The sequence below is a fragment of the Euprymna scolopes genome, chromosome 21 (assembly GCF_053919585.1).
Source record: "Euprymna scolopes isolate OS-2025 chromosome 21, ASM5391958v1, whole genome shotgun sequence".
NCBI lineage: Eukaryota > Metazoa > Mollusca > Cephalopoda > Sepiida > Sepiolidae > Euprymna > Euprymna scolopes.
In genome coordinates this window covers 27,562,892-27,589,013 of record NC_136502.1, presented here as the reverse complement: position 1 = coordinate 27,589,013, position 26,122 = coordinate 27,562,892, and the positions used below count along the sequence as shown (strand labels likewise).

General features: G+C 30.5%; 1 long non-coding RNA gene across 1 annotated transcript; it reads right to left on the bottom strand.

Annotated features, from left to right (window-relative positions):
- Positions 1 to 741: 741 nt before the first annotated feature.
- On the bottom strand, positions 742 to 24,366 carry LOC145242970 (uncharacterized). The gene is made up of 3 exons (XR_013862829.1): positions 24,035 to 24,366; positions 9,490 to 9,801; positions 742 to 1,241 (listed from the first exon to the last, which is right to left on the bottom strand). It is a non-coding gene; the product is annotated as an uncharacterized LOC145242970 (long non-coding RNA).
- Positions 24,367 to 26,122: the final 1,756 nt, after the last annotated feature.

Below are 26,122 nucleotides of genomic sequence, written 5' to 3'. Positions count from 1 at the left end.
TGTAAATTTTTATTTATACTTTTTAATTAAGTTTTAATTATGATTTGCATGATATCCATAGCTTTTCTGATAATAACTATAAACAGAATGGTGTTAAATTAATTAATAAAAAAAAAAAAACTAGAAAATATGTGGATGCTATGGTTGCATAGTTTTGTTACCATATACAGACTTACATTAATTTTACTCCAGTTGAATATTTTTGCTATGATAGTATCATTATGAATGAACTGACCCTTCCAAGAAGGAGAAAATGCCTGTGAGGATGTTCTCATGACAACAGAACAGACCGCTACCCCTCATGAACTGAGCATTGAAAGATAGAGTATTAGTTTTAAATAGTATCGTGAACTGAATTGAGCATTAAAAGATAGTACAATAGTACAATTAGTAAAAGTAATATTGTAAATTTGGCATGAGACAGATAACAAATCACCATTAATAGTAGATTTGTAACAGAATAGAATATGAAAGCTAGCTGTTTCAATTATATAATGAGTCTAGCTTTCATTCCTACATTTGTTTCATTTAATTTTTAAAATTTAGAAAACAAATTAAAATTATTTTTTTAAATAGCTTTTTCAGAAAAATTCTTAATAAGATTGTGTTTAATGCTAATAAGAGTACAACCAAGTAATTAGTAATCAATAAAACCAGACCATTAATTATTAAAGCAGCTTTTTAACAATCAACATTAGCCATCACATTTTGTCTGAACAATCACTTGGGTGTATATAGGAATACAACTGCATTTTAAAGTACATATTTATTTAAAGTACATATGAATAGAATTAGTGTCATATAGATAAAGTTAAGAATATACAATAACATAAAACAATATTTTTTCATCTTTGCGATTTCAAATAAAATCACTAAGAATGAGAATTTGAAGCAATAACTTAGGCAATGGTGACATAATGTCGGTTACAGATAAACATGCAATCTCTTTTATAAGTAAAAATAAAGTAGTATTAATAACAACCTTCCATGAAGATTGTATAAGATTATTTCTTTAAAAGAATTGTTGTCATAGTTTATTTACATGTGTCTTGTGAATTATCAGAGAATATAAAAGAATTAGTTTAAAAGTTTATGCTTGGCAGTGGGGGCAAAGTTCTTGCGTTTGAGTTTTGTTCGCTGTTCATCTGTTAGATGTCTTGACTGTCTGTGGAAATCAGCGAAAGAAATCATTTTTGTTTTGAGATTGCCATTCTTGGATGAAGATTTGAAAGGAAGCACATCTGAAAAAGATTTTAATAAATTGAATGAAAACCAATCATTACATACATTTAAAGCAAGGCAGAAAGGGTGATAACAGGGATGAGAAACAAAATCTTTATCATACAATCATAATTTTTTTATTCTTGTTCTATCCTTTATTTATGTTTTTTACTTACTGCTCTTCCTCTTTATACTTTATATTCCACTAGCGGGGGTACTCGGCGTTACCCGGGGTGTGTAGAGGAGGTGTAGTAAGGATATTGAGCAGTGGGGGGTGAAGGGAGAGAAAGAAGAAGTGAACGGAAAAAAATCACATCAAAAAAAGAAACAATCCGGCGTTGCCTGGGTGTGTCAAGTAAAACAAAAATCAAAACAACAACCGAGTGGAGAGAGGTGTTCAAAAAAAAAAAAAAAAAAAAAGTGGTAGTAGGCAGGCAGGCAGGCTCATACCCATAATGCAAAGGATGAAAAAAACAAAAATGTGACGTCTTTGCCGTTGCGTCCATGGCAAAACTGGAAGTCGAAAACGTTGAAATTAAGTGAAGTCAATCGAAAAAGAGAGGATGACTTGCAAAAAATGGTGATGCAAAAACCGAACCCTCCTTATATAAAACTGCCCAGTTGAGGGTGAAGGAATTAATGTTTTTGGCCATTTTTTCGATATTTGTTGTCCAAATGATGGAGGTTGAAAATAATACTGGTTTGGTCAGGTTCCGAAGTGTCTGTCGGAAGTGTTTGGTGGACATACAAACACACACACACACACATTTTGCCCTTTACATATATTGAAAACTAGCGGGGGGTACCCGGCGTTGCCCAGGTGTTTGGAGGTGTGTGTGTGTTAAAAAAAAAAAAACGTTGACCGGGCGTTTGGAAGTGTAAAAGAAAAAAAAGTTTTAGTAGGAAGGTAGGATTGAACCCCGAAGCCTTGACGCGAAGGTGGAAACAAAAGCGAAAAAAAGACAGTCACCTAACCATCTCGGCCACGAAGGAGAGGAATTGATAAGTGTGTTCAGTTAAGATTTATAAACTGAGATATACAGGTGCGAGGAAGTGGCGTGACATTTGACCTAGTTTCGCGCTGCAAGCCAGCCGTCCCATCATTCGCTTTTCGAAGACGCGGCGAGCTGGTAAAAGTTAAATACACACGCGACCCCCGTTGTTAAGTTGTAGATGATCATTTAGATGTGATATAAAAAGTTTTAAGAAGGAGCGACCCCCCCCCCCGCCCCCAGAAAGCCTTGGAAAAAAAGCCTTTCGCAGACACACACACATTTTCGCTTTTATATATATAGATAATAATAATGCAAACATATTTCCTGTTTTGCACTTATAAAAATCCAATTGTGGCAACAAATTCTCTTCTTTTTTATAATTTACTTCAGCTGATTCCTCCCTCATATAAAGCAGGGTTTCCCAAAGTGAGCTCTGTGAGTGAGGTTGAAGTGCTCCGGGAGCCTTTTCTTAAAGAGAACCAAAATTATTTAATTATTGGGCTTTTTTACTGGAAAAAGATATGATACATAACTACAGGTCTAAAGCATTTCATGACTCATATCTCCAACATCCCAAAGAAGTAAATTTGTCAATGCTTTTGTGATTGAGGCTTTAAGTCAAGGAACCCCAAAATCATTACTCAGTGTTAAAATTTGAAATTAATGTTTTTCATATTTATTTTAGAAATTTTCTTATTAGTGCTCCATGAAAAACCTTTGCCCTGCTCAGTGGCTCCATGGTGTACTAAAGTTTGAGAAACCTTGATGTAAAGTACATAGTTCACATCTATTCATTCATTTCAGTATATACAATAATCACATTGACACACCAGTTCTCATTAGATCACCAAAGTTAAGCAACATTGAGCCTGGTCAGTGCCAGATAGGTAAGTATTTGAGAATACCAGGTGCTGCATGTAGGAGGACGTCGACACCTCCTTGCAAGAATTACAAAAATTACTTAATGTCATCATTGTCTCCTGATGGGTATATACAAACAACTAGGGAGCACTTGTGAATTTGACACTCCTATAAAACTTCCTCAATCAGAGGTTCAATCAGACAACTAAGGTGAATGCTGATTGGTCGATTATTCATTTCAGTACTGAGGAATCAGTAATATATCCATTATATTTTGCAGTCACTCCTCTTTTCATTGCCTTATCTTTCTTTCTTTCATCCTTTCCCAGTTTGGACTGGTATTCTTTTTCCATCCACTTTGACACAAGATATTTAAAATAAGTTTTTCAAGCATCATCTCATCAGTAATATTTCCTTTTTATATTGCAGAAATATATCATATAATGTAGATATATGACACATCCGAACTTGCAAGTAAAAAAACAAATGGAATGTTCAATATTGATCACTTCTGAATCAAATAATGGGGAAGTCTATTCAAATACTATCCACATATATAAGTAGATATATTAAGTAAAACATGAATAATAAAAGTTATATATAACTTTATTATAACATTAGAGCAATAAGGAAAATTAAAAGAAAGGAAGAAGAAGAAGAAAAAAGCAACTCTTTAAATCATTGTATAAGAGGAGAAGGGCCAGAATTATATAAAATGTAAAAAGCAGATAAAATCTGGCTTAATAACATTTAGATTGGAAAAGGAATTTATAATTTTAATATTTTCAATTTTTTATTAATACTTATACTTTATACCAACTGTTGCTGTTTCTTAATTTTTAATTCATTCATTCTCATTTCCAATCGAAATGTTATTGAGCCAGTTTTTATCCATATTTACATTTTGTATAATTCTGGCCTTTCTGCTATTTTGATGAGAAGCATTTAGCTTCGAAATACCATGGCCTAAAAAGATTTATTTTTTTTTACTTCTTTTTCTCTTTTACCTTTAGTTATTGTTCTGATGTTATAATAAAGTTATATGCAACTTTTATTATTCATCTTTTACTTAATATATTTAATTGCTACTCTTAAAAGTGTTGAGCTTTTTCTGTCTTGATAAGTTTTTGTTAAAGATATAATCTTTGATAACCTAATTGCATATATAAGGAAAATGTACGATGAAAATTAAAATTGAATGCATTATAATATTTATTGTCCCATCAAAAATTTCAAACAAGGAATTATAATAATGAAAAAAATCCTTAAGCCGCGGATTTTCAAAGATAACCTCTTTTCATAAGAGGATAAACTTTAGTCAAAAATGCATCATTTGTTAGTGTACATTTTAATTTCAAATGTATGGTAACTAATAAATTTTAATATATCTATACTCCTATAAATTTGTTTCTTTTTGTGTATTGATATTCAATTTAAAAACCTTTTTCTATTTATTTAGTTATTTATTTGCTTCCCCACTGAGCAAATTAGGCACAAGGCCGTTTTTTAATATGGAGTGAGGAGAGGAGGACCAGTTTCCCCGAAAGGGAACTGGATAGTAACAATTGGTATGAAGGGTTTCCCTTACATTGACCAAAACTGATTGCTCAATAGAAAATACAACTTTGTTATATATGGATTGTGGAATTGCATCCATCTGCAAAAGATCTAGCTAATTTGCATATTCTTTTAAACATTCATTTTAATTAATTCCCTATTAGTTTTTTCGATCTTCTCATGGAATGAGTATCTTTAGTTAACTATTATGTGTAATTATATTCATGCTGATATTCTACATGATTTATACTTGCGTAATATTTGCGTAAATATAGTAAACAAAAACCAATTTCTATATATACTTATACATGCATATATTTATGTATGCATATATATATTTGTCAAACTGTCAGTTTTTGGTCTACATACATGAAACTTAATATATAGGATATTCGAACCCATGCAAAACTTTATATTTGGGTTTTAGCTGGGGAAAATCGGTGCAAAAGTGTGAAAATTAAAAAAATGGAATTTGCCAGGTGAAGGTCAAATGACGGCATTATGAATATGCATGTGCAACATAATAGCTATTGGTTCATGTTTTAATTTTTAATCTCACATTAAACATGTCTTCATAGCTCAGGCCTTTACAGCAAAAAAGGTAAACCATAAGCTAAACATTTTGGTTTCCTGTGGTGCCGCACGAGTTATTTTTATTTTAATATAATAATAAATATGAAATCTGCATTACTCAAAATACCATATTTAAGTGCATTTTATGACTAGGCAATGCCGATCAGCCTGCTAGTATATATATATATATATATATATATAGCCTGACAAATCCTCACAAGGATGCAGTGGCCATAACACAAAATAAAATAAATATAGGTGTGTATAAATTTATTTGTCAATACAGTTAAAAAAAAAAACATCATTAAGAAAGAGACCTAAGCATTTTGAAGCCTAATGATTTTTGTCAGAAGCTTCATATACATTGATAAGTCCTTATATAAAGAATCTATCCATATTTTTTTAAACTCATTTGATATATAACTCCAAGAAAGCGGACATTTAACAGTAGTCAAATGGAAAATAGTAGGACAAGCAAACACATGTAGAGATCTAGATGATCCATGTAGATTATGCCTTCATGAAAAATTTGCTATCCTATACTTTAAAGAACTCCAACATCTATTAAACTGTATGAGAGAAATAGTAAACAACTGTGTACACAGGGTAAACTATACTCTAGGATAGCGATACAAAATAATTTAAAAATTAACAATAATAATAGAAAATAAATAAAATAAACATACATAAATTATCATATACATATATATATATATATATATAAACTAACATTAAAAAAAAACACATTTAACTACACCTAGGTTTAAAATAGGTCAGATCACTAGATATCTATGCTTCCTGTTAAAAAAAGCACATACAAAGGAAGGGTTGAACCCAAAGTCAACTGGGCCTTTGCCCTGTAAGTGCCTACTCATTGGCTGATTAGGAAGAGAGTGGTGGAAACTAGGAAGCTGATTGGCTAACTCAATAGAATGTGCATATATAAAAACACAAGACAACCACACTCTTTGCATAAGCCTGACGAATCCTAGTGTGGATGAAACACGGAATATTCTGTGTAGCTTAATTGGCATATATATTTTCATAACTTACTATATATATATATATATATATATATATATATATATATATATATATATATATATATATACATACATATAAAACAGAAATCAGTAATGTAAAACAATGATCTTTAGAATATTTTCCAGGCTGATTTATCCAAAAATAAGTCCAGAAATAAAAGGGAAGCAACTTTTCTGGAATTTCAATTGATACATTATAAGAAGTATTGGCGTAGTTTGCTTGAAACATTGTTTAACAGATAAAAGGTGTTTTTGAAGGCTTACAATGCAGGACTGTACAGTCGTTGTGAGCAGATAAATAAATAATTCAATAATTTTTTTATTTATTTACCTGAATGGTTTGTTTTTCTTTCTTTTTTTTTTTTTCAACTGTAGATCGTATTTATTCCACAGGTCCTTTCGATTGTATAACTCATCGTCAGTGGAGAAACATCAATTCTCTGAGAATAGATATGTTCCTCAATTAAAAAAAAAAGAAAAGAAAAACAAACCGTTCAGGTAAATAAAAAAAAAATTATTGAATTATTTATTTATTTATCTGCTCATTACGACTGTATAGTTCTGCATTGTAAACCTTCAAAAAACACCTTTGATACATTATAATTCATGGTGTCAGGTTTTTGTTGAAAAGAAAAAAAAAAAGAATTACAACTCCAATAAATCTTGAGCTGAGAGTTAGAGAAAAGAAATCATAATTATATTTAAAATGAATTGGGTGTAGTACCTGTTCTGGTATGTCTCAGGAAACAGTCCACCCAGACATTATCACTTCCCCTGAGAGTTTTGGTTTACTGCTGATCACCTGAGGCTTCCCTACCATGAAATAGGACGAATCATGGAAACTTTTGCATTTGTTCAGAATGGGGGAAGTTAGATTCCCACTTATGAGTCTCCATGTTTAATTTTACTGCAGTGTGTGTATGTGAGAGAGGGAGGTATTAAAATACAACAGCTAACAGCTTACGTTTTTATAATCACAATAATGAATGAACACGTCATATGCTCCCCTTCTTAAAGATATATTTTAGATTTTAATAAATTTCTTTTAATTTTGATTTATCAATAAATTACAAGATTGTAAAAAATATTATGAATAATTTTTCTACTTCTAAGGAAACTTCTATTTGCTATGTAAATGTTTTATAAAATGAATACTATCATTGTTTTTCAACTCTTCCCACCACAAGGAAATTCTCATAATTTTTAGATATAAGTTCATAATTGTAGCTGTTACATAATCATTGGCAAGATCTCATTCTGAGTTATTTAGTTTCCCTCTTAACTAATTAGATAACACCTTATTGGTAGAATCCTGATCTGAGAGAACACCAATAAAAGAAGCAGCAGTAGTGAACAACAACAACAAAAGTAGCAGAAAAAAAATGTTTTCTGTAAAATACTCGATTTTGATTGGTTAAATATTTTAATTTTGATAGGTGATCAAGATCTGACTTCAACCAATTACACTTCTGGGAGTCGAGTACCTGATGAATATTGCTACATAAACAAGAACCCAAGTACATCCAAAGAGAAAAATAGAAAATTGCTAAATGGATCTTTGTTAGTCACAACTACTCAGACTCCTTGCGATCAAACCAAATTGACTGACTGTTAAGCTATGAGTTCTTTTCAGACAAAGAAAATCTACTCATATTGTTATCACAAATAACCAAACTGATCAAGAAATGTATCAAATATTTTATGATTACTCACCAGATGAGAATTGGCTATCACAAATAGCAATAGGGCTTACAACTATTATCAAAGTTATATCAATAAGACAATCCATAAATATTGTCATTATCATTGACAAATGAATGAATAACACAACCCATCATGAAACATATCCAATATTTCATCACCACTTGGCAAACAAAAATTGCAATCGGGGCTCACAAAATATTAGAGAAATGAATTATTATAAAATGTTGAAACATCACCATTCATCAAAAAACTATTAAAAAAAAACCCAAAAAAACTTTGATTAACAAAATCTATTTGCCATTGAGCAGACAACAAAATTATCATCAAAACAAATGACTGAGAATTATTGGAGCATCACTACTATTGCTACTACTTGATCAAAATGCTGTCAGTCAAAACAAAACTTTCATTAACAAAATCTTTTGCCATTATTAGCAGAAAATAAATGATTGAACATCGCAATCAGTTAAAACTATCCCCCCCTTTTTTTCTTGCCACATAAGCTTTTTAGTAATATAATTTTTATTGCTCTATGATGTATACATGAGAAAAAACTGAATTTAGGGTCTTAATCCCAATCTTGGCACTCTCACCAATCAATACCCAACTTACAGTCAGTATTACTGTTGGGGTAAATGAAAGACATTGTAGGAGTTGCATGATTGAGATCTATTTCCTTATTTATCTTATGTGGCTTGGTGTTGTTATGCTCAGACTTGCCTAGTGATTTGAGTGTTTGGAACACTGGGTTCATGTTCACCTTTTCTCATTCCCGTTCAGCACTATTTACTGCACAAATATAAACAGCTTCAGCCAACACGAGATGCATATTACCTCGTTTGCTTCTCATCATGGTTTTAGCAGCTTCATTTGAGAAAAAGAAGTGGATTTTATTACACTTCTATAATTCATGCTCATAGGCTGGACAAACCGATCTTGTGTTCCTATTCTGTTTGACAACACTGTTAAATAAAGTTGGCTTAATTGTAGAATTGTTGGAACTTTTTCTTCTTCATTTCAAACAAGTCTAGTCATATGAATACAGACACTACTAAAAAAAAGATCTCTCGGTTGGAGTGTCTAAAATAGCAGGTGTATGTTTGGTATCTGGTAGGATGCCCCATCCCTGGCTTAAACAAAATGATAAGAAAAATGAAAAAAATAGAGATAACTAAAAGAATGGCTATCTCCAATCTTTGACAAGCATCTGAAACGTTTATGCGCTCATCATCAAACAAATTTCGGTGAATCATCAATCATGGTTAGCCCTATATGTGTATCATGACGTGGTGAGTATAATAGCAAGAAGCAAGCACCAATGCAAAAAAATAGATTGAAATTCTTTAACTTCCAAATTATTTATTTGCCTTTTGATGTATATTATAGCACCCTTTTCACACCATCTAAAATCTCTATTTTTTTTTTAGTTTTTTTTTTCATATATTTTTTCTAAATTTTCGTTTGATTACAGAAAATGAAACATTAAACTATAAAAGATTATAAAAATATTTGCAAAAATATTTTATAATACTTACTATGTGAGTTCTGTTCGCTATGTAAATCTCCTGTAAAATGGAATCTGGTCAAGAAAAATCCACTCTTAACTTTCGGATAGGAGTTCATAATTGTAGACATTTTGACTACCAAATGATGTGTGCATGATCGCCACTGAATTATTAGAGGAAGTCAAATTTAGGATCTTGACTCGGATCAAGTATTTTCAACTCTGGACTTAGAGTTAGTATTACTGTTGTTCAGGTTAATGAAGGGAATATCTTCGTTCACATAATCATCAATTAAAATCCAGAGGATCAATATGACGTGGTGGTAATAAACTGAAGAAGTACCTAAAATAACAAGAAAAAAAGTCATTGAAGATTATTCATTTATGTCTTCAACCAGAACTATTTTTTATTTTTTTATGAATTAAATTATTTTAACATTTTGATAAATATTTTTCAGAAAACAAGCATCACCTGACATTCATTTCACAGGACATTATATATATATTGAACAGAACTGTACACATTAGTTGGAAAACATGTTTTCATATTTTTGTTTATATAAACTTGTATTTTAGTTCTAAATCTTTAGCAACTAAAATGCATTGCCTATATTTTAACTTGAAAAATTTAAATGATTGACAAAAATGTCTGTTACCCGTTTTATAAAATTATAAATTTTTAGCTTTCATTAGTTTTCAATACAAAGATATTTTTGTGTGAGCGAATTTATTATAATTTAAAATTTTGATATATTAATGTTTGTCCACTACCCAAATGAATTTCGTTTCCTATTGAAAATTTCTAAATATTAAGTTTATTTATTTCTAAATATTAAGTTTAAAAATTAAACTTCTACATAAATTAATATATCCATCTGTTATAGCCTCGGCTAGTGAACTCAGCAGAGAGGAAGCCAGCAAGCTAATTCTCTGGATACCAACAGATAGACACCCAAACCGTGGTAGAAGAAGAATGACCTACATTGACAACCTACTACAGGACAGGATTAGAAAGTGTTCAGGACATGCAAAATGTCATGCGAACTCGAGAAAACTGGAGAATTTATGTAGATTTAGTGGTGAAGCGTCCTGAAAGACGACAGAAATGAGATGATAGTGAAAAAGATCCTTTTAAACTGAGGCAATTTATATTTTTTTTTATTTAGAGTGCCCTTTTTTGAGAAGCTGGGGTTTCTCCACATTAAGAAACCGACGTTGTGTCTGCCTGGTAAAAAGGTCATTGGTAAATATGGAATTTACACAAATTAGTCAATGGAAAAATTACATTTCAGCACTAAAATCTATTTTGAATTGATGTTTATTCCATAATTGCCTAATTTTCCTACCTTGCCAAAATTGCTAAATTTTCTGTTGCCTAAATTTTTTGGACATCTAAATATGGTACATGCAAAGAAATATGAAAAATAAAAATAAAAACTCAGTAAGAACGATTCGCTAATAGAAAATAAGGATGTAAGGGAAAAGTGGAGCTAGCTAGACTCCCTTCCTTCTGGGCTTAAGTAAGATCTAAGCCCCTCCCTCTCCTAATATTTAAAAATAAGTATTTATTCGGTTGTTTTCAAGGCATTAAAATCTTCTTTTCTAATTTTTTTTCCTTTTGATATGTGTGTGGAGGATTTGATGGTAATCTATTGCTTATCATCTAGTTTTAAATAGCGCTAGTATTGTTACAAGCATGGTTATGAGTCAAGGGGGAATAACTGTGTGACGGAGTTATTTGCCCTTTGCGTCTGCTCGCTGTATCTTGCATTTTGATCGGTTTATGTTTTTTTTTTTTTTTTTACACAGGCATCACCACATTATCAAGGCCAAGAGGCCACTCAAGGATAAAGGTTAGAGAGGTTACAGTAGAAATTGGACAATATAGTAATCATTAGTAATGAAAATTCGGTAAATTTGATAACTTATATGGAACGGCTCATCAAGAACTTATTTACGTTAGACTTGAAGACAACCATTCAGCCGGAAAGCAGGAAAACGGAAGACAATTCCGTTTGTACGCTTTGTGTTTCATTTTACCTCAGTCAAGAAATCAAGGGACCTCGTTTCTGGAGCTAATACTTGATATGAATACGCCCCGGAAGAAAGTATCTTTGTGACTTTAAACGGTTTATTTACTGGTGAAGGCTAACTCCACCACCTCACTTACTCCGCTCTCCGTATTTTAAAATAAATATTTGGTAAAAATGTAGTTTAGCGGCGTAAATTATTTAACAAACAAACATTTATAAAAACTATTTATTTTTAGGTAAATGTGTAGTTTAGCGGCGTAAATTATTTTCTGAACAAAAAATTATAAAAACGATTTATTTTTATATAAAACACATTATTAGACCCAAAGGCTGAAATAAAACCAGAAAAAAAAAATTCATTTTTATTATTTGTTTCATCATTTTTTTATTAGACTAAATGTACGACGACCTTTCTAAGGTTTGACAGATTAGCCTTTTTATGCTCTTTCATGACAAAAAATATAGCGGCGAAAACATGGTTCATTTAAGAGCGTAAAAAAGGCCAAATCTTGGTCTTATAAGGGCCAATCTGTCAAACCTTAGAAAGAAAATTTAAAAGTAAGATGGCGACCTCGAATATCGCACATTTAGTCTAATAAAAATGATGAAAAAATAATAAAAATGATGAAAAAATAATAAAAATGATAATTTTTTCTAGTTTTATTTCAGCCTTATTATTTGCCAAACAAACATTTATAAAAAAAACTATTTATTTTTATATAAAACACATTATTTGACCCAAGGGCTTAAATAAACCAGAAAACTCATTTTTATTATTATTTTTTTTTTATCATTTTTATTAGACTACAATACTGCGGCTTCATTTGTACGACATTCGAAGCCGATGTTTACCCTTTGGCCTTTTTAAGGCCAAATTTGGCCTTTTTTACGCTCTTTAAAAATTACAATAAAAATAGCGGCCAAAAAGAGTTCATGAAAGAGCGTAAAAAAGGCCAAATTTGGCCTTAAAACGGCCAATCTGTAAACCTTAGAAAGGCCAATTTTTAAAATAATATGGCGGCCTCGATTGTCGTATATTTAGTCTAATAAAAAATGTTGAAAAAACAATAAAAATGAATTTTTTCGGGTATTATTTCAGCCTTAGGGTCTAATAATGTGTTTTATATAAAAATTCATAATTTTTATAATTTTTTTGTCTGTCAAATAATTTACGCCGCTAAACTAAACATTTGCCTTATGTTTACTATTATTCTTTTTTTCTTTTTTGTTAAATTTTTAAGTAACATTAACGAAACTTAAATTTACGAAAGTCGCAGAATAGTGCCGAAACCCTTTTCACTTTGAATAATTTACATGACCAAAATACACCGTTTCGGCGTTTCATTACACGATCTGTAGTATTAAAATATCGGTGCTTATTCAAAATGCCTTGCGTGGAGACAAAAACACAAAACGAAAAGTACATTTTTGCAATATTGCGTTGAAAAATTATTTGTTAAAATTCATTAAATTGTTTTTTTAAAATTCATCCTTTTCAAGTAATTTAAAAATATTGGTGCTAGTGCACTTACTGATCCGCGCTATTTTTTAAATCGTATTTCCAAGTGTAATTAAAGTTTTGATATGTTTTTTTTATTCAATTGTATGGTTCAAGTATAGAACAGAGCACCCTCACCTCCCACGTTAAGAATGGATTTTTAAATAATAACGTTATTATTTCAGCACGAATCAAGAAATGAATGCACTAGTACCAAAATATTTAATACAATCATGTTGTAATGTTTTTTTTTTTTTTTTTTTCTTTCTTTCATTACTTTTACACCAAAACTTTAGGATAAAAAAAAATCCATTTTATATACGTTAAAATTAAATTAGATTTTAACGGTACCATTTTGGAACATGAAAAATCGATTTTATTCAACGCTGGGTGGGGTGAAACAATGAAACATTAAACAAGTACAATTAAGCATTTTATTATTTATTTTAATTTTTATTTTAATCTAAAAATGAATAATTAATTTTTAAATAGATAAATAAAAAATATTTTTCGGTAATTTCTGTAAACGGTTTACGATAATTTACGGAAAGTAACGATCAAGCAGACGATAATAGAAACGCTGGTTTCAGACGCTGAATTTTGTCTCCCTCTTGAGAGATATTCGCATCAACCATAATATTGTCAAAATAATATTTCTTTTTGTCTCAAAAAGTGATTGTATGAGATACAGGTAGCAATTATTATACATGAAAAAAAAAAAAAATGTCCGTGAAAATATAGGTAAATATACACAGAAATTTTCTATAACTTATTTTCCAAAATCATGCAATTTTTTTCACATCTCAAAATGGCTTCGTACAAAAACATTCATGATACGAAATTTCGCCAGAATAATTAACGAATGGAAACATTTCTACATTAAATATTCTGTTTTGTTATAAAAGTTTCAGGAGAACGCAATATAGTTGAAAAGATAAACGTTTCTTCAAATAATTAGTTTATTTTGATGTTTGTGTGAGTACATTTTTAATAATTGTAATACTTAATTGAACTTTTTAAATTTATTTAATGATTCATCCTTTTTGTTTGTGTTAAATTTGTTTTGAAAATATTTTTAAATATAGCTTTTCAAATTATTAGGCGAAAATGACGAAAAAAATTAATGAATCTGAATAATAAAAAAAAATATCAAATTACAAATATCAATATTCGTCAATTAAAAACAGTAGATAAGCTTGGAGAAAAACTTGTTAAAATAATGACATTATTTTAACAAGTTTACTTCGGTAATGCCATTATATTCGGTTTGTGGGTGATATACGTCTGTGTAGTTATTAAATGATTTCTTATCTGAAATATTATTACATGAGGAGTCATTTCAAGTAAAAAGTTAATTTATTTTATGTATCAACCACAAACCCTATTTAGCGACATTACCTTTACTTCCATGCTTATCTTTCGATTTGAAAAAGTTTCGTGTCAAGGCGGCGGAAACAAAAAAAAAAAAAGAAAAGGTAAATTTCTGTTTCAGTCACTTAAATTAGAGCAAAATGTTTTTTAACGCGCCTCCCAAACAGTTTATTTTTAGTTAAATTATGTTTTTTTTAACAACAACAACAACTTAAATCATCCAAGTTATAACAAGAAATGAATAAATATGAAGCCAACTAAGGGAGATCGCTATCCAAAGTTAATAATTTTCCAATCAAAACTCCTCCACCTTCTTTTGTATTATTTTACTACCATGGAGAAAGGGAATATTTTTCACCTCCTTCCTTAAAAAATGGTTAATGGTTTGTTTTTGTATTTACTTAATTTTCTCTAAATAATTAGGTGACTACTGATAAACAGGAATTAACCAACTAAATATATTAAACAATTATTGATATTATTTTTGCTACTAGAGAATTAGCGATATTTGTTTTTAACAAGTTTCAGATCAGATTAAGGACAGGAATAGTATAACATTTTTTAAAATGGAATTAAATTTCTACAAAATACTTACAGACAAGGAAGATATAATTTTATAGTTTTAAAATTTTTATTTTACTCGCCACAAACAAGGTTCATTATCACCGAGATATAACAGGCTACTGTGAATTGAAAACCAGATTCATGGGGGAATGATAAGTGAAGAGTTATACAGCAAGATGTTTGTTCATATTACATTTAAATTTCTGTATGCGTTTGTACAGTCATGGAAACCGGGTTCAGGGAGAGAATTTCAAAGGTAAATAGTTAAAAAAAAGAAAAAAAAAAGAAAAGAAACTATTAGAACAGAAAGCTTTCTGACATCTGGGGATCTGTAGATATTTTGCTGGTTGTTGGATTGGCTGGGGTATTTATATAGAAGGGAAACAAGTGCAACAAGTTTGTTGGAGAACATTCCAATAAATGAAGTACTTGTAAAACAAGTAGATGGATCCAACACTGGCGATGGGACAGGAACTGTAGCTTGGTTCACAGTGTGGCACCTATTAGATTAAAAACGTTTTTTGTTTTGTCTTGTCTAATGATTTGGGCATCAGTTCAGATGTGGCAGCAATACTCCATCCATTGGCGAATGGTGGATTTGTACAGATATAGAATACTGGCAGGTGTAAGAAGTTTTTTTTAGCCTACTAGAAGGAGCCCACATTCCTTGCAACAGCCTTAGCAGTATTATATATGCATTTGTTCCAACTCATGTTACCTGTGAACGTTACGTTAATGAGCTTGAATGTTTGACTCTTAGATAAGGTGCTATTAGACATATATATGACAATCGATGGTTGGAAAGATTTCTTATAATTGTGAATGGATAAAAGCATCCCAGTAGCATTAAATGCTACTATCCACTTCATCCAGAAACTGAAGGCCGGGATTAGAGTGTAGCATCTGATCTATCTTCAATCAAAGGAAGAGAAATCCTTTTTAACTGGAAGCAAGTTTTATTTTTGTTCTCAATCTACTTTTGACGTTAACTGAATTTTTCTCACATTAAAAACGAACCCTGTGTAAAATCTTTTGCCTTTGTTGAAAGGTAAAGAACTAGAGACAAGAGGGAATTTTTAATAGCACCTTAAAATGGAACAACACTTAATATTAAAAACATATATAATTGTGCAATTTCATTCAATAGTATTGCAAGTAAAATTGCACTATTCATATATGGAGCTATCCAAGCAGTTTTCTCTAATTTTTTCACTTTGTATCTATAATAAAAATTTTTTTTTCATTTTAAGTACAATACTAACCCTAAATCCTGAATGGCAGTTGAGAAAAAATATACTGTTCATTAACCATTTGAGTAAAGTATTGTGTGATAACAGGAAAAAAAAATTGTTTAATAAAATCTAGTTGAATCATTCAAAATATTTTCTTTTTATTTCTGTAAAATTTTGTATGGTGGATATTTTGATTTATATATTTCACAAGCGGGGGTGCCTGGCATTGACCGGGTGTGTGTAGGTGTTGGAGTAAGGAATCCCGGGGAGGCGGGGATGTAAAAAAGTGATAGTGGGGGGGGGGGGAATATACAACAGTAGGCAGTTTGGGTGGAGAGAGGTATTTAAAAAAAAAAATAACAATGGTAGTAGGCAGGCAGACTTGAACCTGTAAGGCAAAAGAGGGAAAGAAGGTTAAAAAAAGGTTAGCCAATGTCTCCATCATGTGACCAGAAGTCCTGAGCGTTGGAATGATGCGTAGTCAATCCGACCAAGACAATGACTTTGTGAAAATGATGATGCAAAACCGACCCCTCCTTGTAGAAAACTGCCCAGTTGAGGGTGAAGGAATTTATATTTTTGGCCAATTTTTCGATATTTGTCATCCGAGACATTGAGCTTCAAAATGATACTGATCTCATCAGGATCCATCGTGTCTGTCAATAGTTTTTGGCAGACATACAAAATATACATGTATCCATACATATATTCACACAAACAGACAGGTGAGATTTATATAATAAATTTTGCTAAACAGAAAGTTTAACAAAATAAAATTAGGCACAAGGACAATCAAAAAAGTGGGGAGTGGGGTCTATGGTCAGCCTTGTCACTCTACCTTTGATTTGTCTACACTAATCCTAGCTAAAGTTCTCAGTCACCATAATACAACAAACATACCAAGGGTCGTCCTACTAAAGATTCCCAAATCAAATTTATATATATATATATATATATATATATATGTTTAAAGAAAAAATAGAAAAAACCGAATGAAATTATTAAAAAATCAACGTTTCGTCCTTGTCTTAGAGGACATCTTCAGGATAATTGAAATAAAAATGTGATAAAAGAAAAAGTCATAGATCGTGCGAAAAAAGACAGTTTTTTAAAATCCAACCCATGTCGGGAAAGGACGAATATGTGTGCGTATGGGAAGGTTGTTTGATGTCTATATATACAATTTTAAAATGCATTTAAAATAAATATGTACATTTTTTTTTTTTTTTTTTTTTTTCTCTTCTGCGAAACTACTCATTTTCCTGAAATATTCAAAGAAAAACGGCTAGCCAGGATCCACCCTGATACCTTGCTCTTTGATTATTATTTTCCCTATGCTAGGGGTTAAATGGTAGAAGCCTTTTCTTTGCGTAATAGTATTAGTATTCAAAATTAGTGCTGATTCTAAAAGTCTTCTTTTAGCTCTATCTATCACGTATTTAATAATTTTCGCTTGATCTAAATTAAATGAGTGATCGTGTTCTGCACAATGGCAAAAAAGTGCATTTAGGGCGTTACCATTCCTCATATCTCTTCTGTGCTCGTTAAGTCTTAATTTCAATTTTCGTTGTGTTTCACCTATGTACGCTTGTTGACAGTTGTTACATGGGATGGAATATATACCGGCATCGGATGTGAGGGTTTTGGGAGAGTGCTTGGTAGTTTTTAATGTCTGTTTTATGGTTGAGGAAGTTGTTTGTATCAGGTGAAAACCAAGTCTATTAAGAGTGTCGTAGATTTTTGTGTTTTTGGTGTGGGTGGGAATGAAAAGATGTCTGTTTAATAGTGAGGTATCTGTTTTATTTTTCTGTGTGTTTATGTTATAGTGTATTTTCGTAGCTTTTTTCTTTGCGTAAGAAATGAAATAGGATGGATATTGTAGTTTTCTTAAAACATTCGTAATATATTGAAATTCATCATTAAGATATTGGGGACTGCATATTCTAAAGGCACGTAAGAAAAAACCTATAATCATGCCCGTCTTTATTTTATCATTGTGGTGTGAGTAGTAATGAATATAGTCGTTTTTGTGTGTGGTCTTTCTATGTACTTTGAAACTCAGATCAGTTTCTGATCTGATGAGGAATATGTCTAGAAAAGCTAGGGAGTGGTCTTGTTCGGATTCATGTGTGAAATTTATAGATGGTTCCACTGAATTTAATTTATTTCTAATTTGTTCTATTTGTGTGTTTTTAGGGAGAAAAATAAGAATGTCATCTATATATCTAAAATATGTGGAGTTTTTAGGAAGTCTGTGTTTAAAAGAGTTGGTTTCTAAGAATTCTAAGAATAAGCAGGCTAGTACACCACTAAGGGGGTTACCCATAGGGAGTCCAAATTTCTGTCTATAGTAAGAATTATTAAATTGAAAGTAGGTTCTATCAGTGATGAGTTTTATAATTTGTATTAGTGTATCTGAGGAAAAAGGTAGGTCGGCTTTAATTTTGATTAAGTGCTTGTGGAGTAGATTAAGGCATTTTTTGATTGGAATATTGGTGTACAGGGAAATTATGTCTAAACTATGCATGGTTTTATTTTGCATGTCCATATTTTTTATTCTATTTAGGAGGTCACCAGAGTTTTTGATATGTGAAGTGCTGATGGTGCCCATTAGTGGAGTTAAAATTTGGGCAATAGCTCGTGCTAATTTATGGGTGACGCTTCCAATGTTTGATATTATAGGTCTCATAGGGACGTTCTCTTTATGTATTTTTGGGAGGCCGTATAATATAGGAATAGTGGGGTGGTATTCTATGTTATTTATCCATTTTTTATCATTTCCGATAAGTTTCTTTACGGATTTATTAAAAGTATCGAAATCTTTTTCTATTGATTTTAAATCTATCGGAGTGTATATATCTCCGTCTGCCAATAGTGTGTGCATTTTCTTTAGATATAGGTCTTTATCTATTATAACTATACCCCCTCCTTTATCGGCTTGTGAAATAATAATGTCTTTATTTTTTGTTAAAAGTTTTAAGGCATCAATGTATCTTTTTGGTAGTGCTAATTCTTGAGGTTGGGTAGTTGTTAAAGCTATTATCCCTTGTATGAAGCCTTTAGTAAAATCAGAGTCCTCTTGTCTATAATTTTTCAGGGTTGTGTTAGTAGTGATTTTCGAATGCTTGCCGGTAGCGAATTTAAGACCGAAACTGAGAGCTTCAGTTTCAATGTCCGAGAGTGGTTTAGATTAGATAAATAACATAGAATACCACCCCACTATTCCTATATTATACGGCCTCCCAAAAATACATAAAGAGAACGTCCCTATGAGACCTATAATATCAAACATTGGAAGCGTCACCCATAAATTAGCACGAGCTATTGCCCAAATTTTAACTCCACTAATGGGCACCATCAGCACTTCACATATCAAAAACTCTGGTGACCTCCTAAATAGAATAAAAAATATGGACATGCAAAATAAAACCATGCATAGTTTAGACATAATTTCCCTGTACACCAATATTCCAATCAAAAAATGCCTTAATCTACTCCACAAGCACTTAATCAAAATTAAAGCCGACCTACCTTTTTCCTCAGATACACTAATACAAATTATAAAACTCATCACTGATAGAACCTACTTTCAATTTAATAATTCTTACTATAGACAGAAATTTGGACTCCCTATGGGTAACCCCCTTAGTGGTGTACTAGCCTGCTTATTCTTAGAATTCTTAGAAACCAACTCTTTTAAACACAGACTTCCTAAAAACTCCACATATTTTAGATATATAGATGACATTCTTATTTTTCTCCCTAAAAACACACAAATAGAACAAATTAGAAATAAATTAAATTCAGTGGAACCATCTATAAATTTCACACATGAATCCGAACAAGACCACTCCCTAGCTTTTCTAGACATATTCCTCATCAGATCAGAAACTGATCTGAGTTTCAAAGTACATAGAAAGACCACACACAAAAACGACTATATTCATTACTACTCACACCACAATGATAAAATAAAGACGGGCATGATTATAGGTTTTTTCTTACGTGCCTTTAGAATATGCAGTCCCCAATATCTTAATGATGAATTTCAATATATTACGAATGTTTTAAGAAAACTACAATATCCATCCTATTTCATTTCTTACGCAAAGAAAAAAGCTACGAAAATACACTATAACATAAACACACAGAAAAATAAAACAGATACCTCACTATTAAACAGACATCTTTTCATTCCCACCCACACCAAAAACACAAAAATCTACGACACTCTTAATAGACTTGGTTTTCACCTGATACAAACAACTTCCTCAACCATAAAACAGACATTAAAAACTACCAAGCACTCTCCCAAAACCCTCACATCCGATGCCGGTATATATTCCATCCCATGTAACAACTGTCAACAAGCGTACATAGGTGAAACACAACGAAAATTGAAATTAAGACTTAACGAGCACAGAAGAGATATGAGGAATGGTAACGCCCTAAATGCACTTTTTTGCCATTGTGCAGAACACGATCACTCATTTAATTTAGATCAAGCGAAAATTATTAAATACGTGATAGATAGAGCTAAAAGAAGACTTTTAGAATCAGCACTAATTTTGAATACTAATACTATTACGCAAAGAAAAGGCTTCTACCATTTAACCCCTAGCATAGGGAAAATAATAATCAAAGAGCAAGGTATCAGGGTGGATCCTGGCTAGCCGTTTTTCTTTGAATATTTCAGGAAAATGAGTAGTTTCGCAGAAGAGAAAAAAAAAAAAAAAAAAAAAAATGTACATATTTATTTTAAATGCATTTTAAAATTGTATATATAGACATCAAACAACCTTCCCATACGCACACATATTCGTCCTTTCCCGACATGGGTTGGATTTTAAAAAACTGTCTTTTTTCGCACGATCTATGACTTTTTCTTTTATCACATTTTTATTTCAATTATCCTGAAGATGTCCTCTAAGACAAGGACGAAACGTTGATTTTTTAATAATTTCATTCGTTTTTTTCTATTTTTTCTTTAAACATAACGTCAACCACCGCTGGTACATTTTTTCATTCCTTATACATATATATATATATATATATAAATAAAATAAAGAATCTTAACATCTAATAACAAAAAAATCAAATCAGCCCCAAAAATCCCTTTCCCAATTAAACCCAAAACTAACTGTAATTGTAATAACAAACATCTTTGCCCACTTAATAATGATTGCATCCATAAAGATGTTATATATTCATGCACAATTACTGAGCTCCCACGTAATCCTCCCATAACAGACACTAATATTTTGTCTGCAAGTTATCCTTCTTCCCATCCCCCATCTAATAAAGTTACTAATCCAATATACCACTCGAGCAGCCCCTCCATCTACAATCATACAACTAGCAATAATAATTATAGTAATAGTAATAATAATAATGAGAATCCTAACAGCCATTCTAACACTAACAACACTCATTATCCCCTCCAAAATAGTCCTCATACAATCATTGTCTCACAATTTGTTGAACACTATGAACAAAATTTAAACTATTTAACTCATACAAATCAGCAAATTAATATTAATATCAGGCCTCGAGCCTTTAATAAAGTACATACATATATCGGCGCTACTTCAACATTAATTAAGAAAAGAATATCAAACCACATTTCTTCTTTTAACAACCACAATTCTAATAATAACCAAGGAACTTCTCTAACCACTTTAATTAAAAAACTTAACTCTAACAATACCCCCTTCTCAATCAAATGAACTATCATAAAAAAGTTAAGTCTTACACTCCAGGCTCTAAGTTATGTCGCCTCTGCACAACCGAAGCGATAACTATAATTACTTCCCCTCAAAGTAACAATATAATAAATTCTAAAAACGAACTGATCTTTTCTGTAAGCATAAGTCCAAATTTAATTATGGTAATTTTGAAATTACATAGTTATTACTTTAACCTTTCAGATAGATATATAATTCTTCTTTAACTTTATCGTTTTTTCTACATACTTTCTTAATACTTTATAACTTAATCCATTATTTTACTTCTTTATTTCTTCTTTGTGTGGCCGGTTTTTTATCTGCAATTTCCGTCTTAGTCTTTAAATATTCCTATCTACCCACACATCTATATCCTGCGTGTATATTTACTTATATTTTACTATATGCATTTACTTACATACTTACTTGCTTTATCCTGAATTTGCAGATACCGGCCATCCTCCCCCCTTAAAATTTTTTATATTTTTTATATTTTATTATTTATTTATTTATTAATTTATTTATTTATTATTTCCATTTAATGTCTTTTAACAACTCTTGCTGACATTTTCTTAAGTAATAACCTGTACATTTCAGTTGACCTATTTTTTTGCCCTATATTTTTTTTGCACCTTTTAACATTCTTTTTGTCTGGGTCATATTGACATTTGTTTTTCTATCTTATATTTAATTCTATCACCATTTAATTTTTTTTTTTTTCTTTTCTTCTTCCCTGATTTTTTTCTCTTCTACCCTGATCTTTCTTATTATGTCTCGGCAGTCGTGTGAAAAGCATATCTTATTTTTCTTTTATTAATATTATTGGAATTTTCCCCTTTTCTTTTCTTTGTACATATTTATGAATTATTCCATGGATTTCGGCCTTTTGGATTATTTTGGACCATCTTCCAATTACGTGATTTCCTTGGATTTTACTTGTGCAAATTGAAACTCAATTAACTTTCTTGGAGTTATATTTTTGGATTTTACCTTCATTGGTTGGATTATTTACCTTTCACCAGACTATCCATTCACGTGTAATCACCCTTTTCTTCATATTTCCTCTGCTTCACTTTTTGTTATCAAGTAAGATCTTTGACTTACTTGTAGTTTCATCAAATACTTTTGTATGCAAAATCCGATCCCGCATTTTGCTAATTCCTACCCTCTGATGAGAAGGGAAGTATTTCTTCGAAACTCCGCGGATTAAGGACTATCCACTTATCAAGTGTTTCCTTTTCAGATTAAATATGTTTTTAACTCTTTTTCAAAGTGTTTTTTTAACATGTTTTATTAACTGTTTTCTCTTATATATATATATATATATATATATATATATATATATATATATATATATATACTAGCATGGGTTCCCGGTGTTGCCTGGGTGTTTGGAGGTGTATGCCGAGCAAAAAAAAAAAAAAAAAAAGGTCAATTTTTTTAACTTTGACCCCTATTATAACCCCTTAACATTTATTGTTTTGGGCTCAAATCAAGTTATTAAGTTAGATCCATGTCCAAGGAACCTATATCTAAAATTTCAAATGTTTAGACCCAAAATTGTCGGAGGAGTTTGGTAGAGTTCTCAAAAGGTCAAATCGTTGAACTTTGACCCCTTAACAGCCAAATTTCTGACTGAAACTCGATCACATAGATTTTCTTAAATCTCAGTACTCTGTATATCAAATTTCGAGTCTGTAGACTGAAAATTGACAGAGTTATTGCGTAGGGAAATGTACACAGACACACACACAGACACTTTCACTTTTATAGACATATAGATATATATGTAAAAATCAAATTTATTAAATAAAATATGTAATTATCTCACATTTGTACTTAAGTATGTTTAATTGACAAGGAATTGACAACACATAGCATAAATTATTTGCAAAAATCTATAACTTTACTGCTACTTAAAGCCACATAAAAATGATGCAAAAAATAGTTTCAAAGGGAAATATTTTAAATAAATTGATTTTTAATTGTATTTAGATAACAAATAAATCCATCTATATGTGTACCTTATATTATTAAGTAAATTACATTGAACATTAACAATTTTTGTTTTGTAGTGACAAAATCTGACAAGAATGTTTCTACAATTGAAAGAAAACTATTTTTCTATGATGAAATGAAAAAAAATATCACTTACCTTTTGCTTTAAATCCCATCAACATTTTATGAACAGGTGATTCATCTTAAGCAGTAAGTTACTTGAAAGAATGATTGTGTATGACAGTTTGATGATAGTGGAAAGAAGACAAGATTTGAATTCAGTATAGTTGATTCCATAGTTTGCGATGGCCAATCTCACACACCCCATTTCAATAGTGAGTTTCACATGTGTTTTTAAATAAAGACTAATCTCCTTAATTATGGTTTCATAATCGAAAATATATCTACAAATATATTTCAATCATAATTAAAAAATGGTAAAAGTATTTCATAATTGATTCCTATCTTATATAGATTCATAGATTTATCTTTTGCAATACTCAAATTCTGTAAGACTGCTTTTTTAAAGTACCAATCTCAACCTTTCACTAGGTTACCCCCCCCAACTGCGTTGTAGGTTCAAAATGTATAAATAAAAAAATGAATGAATAAAAAGTACACAATATGAAGATTCTACGACAATGATATAGATCAGTGGATGACCATGTAATAATTGCATTAAAAATTGAATTGAATTTTCATGGAAAAAGTTCTTTTATTATTAAAAACCTGAGTGAAATTTATAAATGAATGAATTTCAAGATGATTACCTTATTAAGTTATTAAAATGACCCCTGAAAAAGTTATCAACATAATCTGTCAATAAATGAGTTACTGTAATAACGGAGTAGCAACATGAAATATTAGGTCAAACTAAACTATTGTCTTCTATTACAATTTTGATTTTATTAGATAATTCTGATTTTTGAAAGCTCATTATTGTTCATGACTACATTTGAAAAAAGAATTTCAACAATATTTCTCCTATCTAAAACAAATTTTTATTGAGTAATTTTTAAATCCACATCTGATATGATTTTCACTCTGTACCTTTTTCCATTTAATAGCTTAATTCAATGCTTAACACGAATATCAATCAAAACGTTTTTATTCCGTTTATGCTCAATATTTATCACAAATTTTTATCACGATATTACAATATTATATATGAACATTTATTTTTTGTTTTCTGGTTATTAAAATTTTCTCTTCTCATGAATTATTTACACTATCTTGTATTTGTTTGTTTCGGAGTATAATTTCAGGTTATATTACATGATTTTATAAAAAGTATAAAATGTTTATTTTTGTGTGTATGGGTAAAATATACAAAGGGTAACAAGGTGGGAGCAATATATAGTGATATTATATTTATATCTTTTGTTACTGTATACATTTATTTGTGTGTGGCATAGGGGTTAATCGTTGTGAATTGACTGTTTTTTTATTTATTCATATGATTTCTGGACTGCTGGTCTGAACGTAAAATGTCCATGATAGAGAAGGTCTGGAAATAAGCAAAAACAACAGTAGATATACATAACCATTTTATAAACAATTTTTTTTTTCATGTGAAAATGTAGAATTACTTATGATTTTTCATACAATATTTGGAAAAAATCTCTGTGAATTTGAATAGCATTTTACTGAAGAGCAGTTGCTTATATTTTTAATCAGGAGTATAGCTTTTTGAGACATTTCATATATTAAAAGTATAAAAAAAAATTTTGTGGTTATCTCTTTATCTAATGAACTTCATAAACTGGTTTTAGTGTTCATATACAGGTCTCAGAATTACGTCTACTCAAACCCTAAAAATTTTAGATTTTCACTATCAACTGTATAGCCAATTATAATATTAAATGTGGACTTGTTAATTTCAGAGTTTTATAATTTTTAATATTTAGTAACATTTTTTTTAACAAAAACTAAATTTATAGCATTTTTTTTTTTTAGAAATTGAATACGTAATTGTTTTACGTGATCATATAACACTTAAAAGTTTATTTAAGAAAATATATATTATTAATTTAATCAACATTCTATGTAAAAAAAGAGAGAAAGGATATGAAAATCAAATGTATATATTTGTTTCTTTTTTTTTACATAGACATAACCACTTATTAAGGCCCAAAGACCACTTGAGGATAAGGGTTAAGAGTGTACAGTAATCAATTGGACAATATAGTAATCGTTAGTAATGGAAATTCGGTAAATTTGTTAATTTAAGTGGAACGGCTCATCA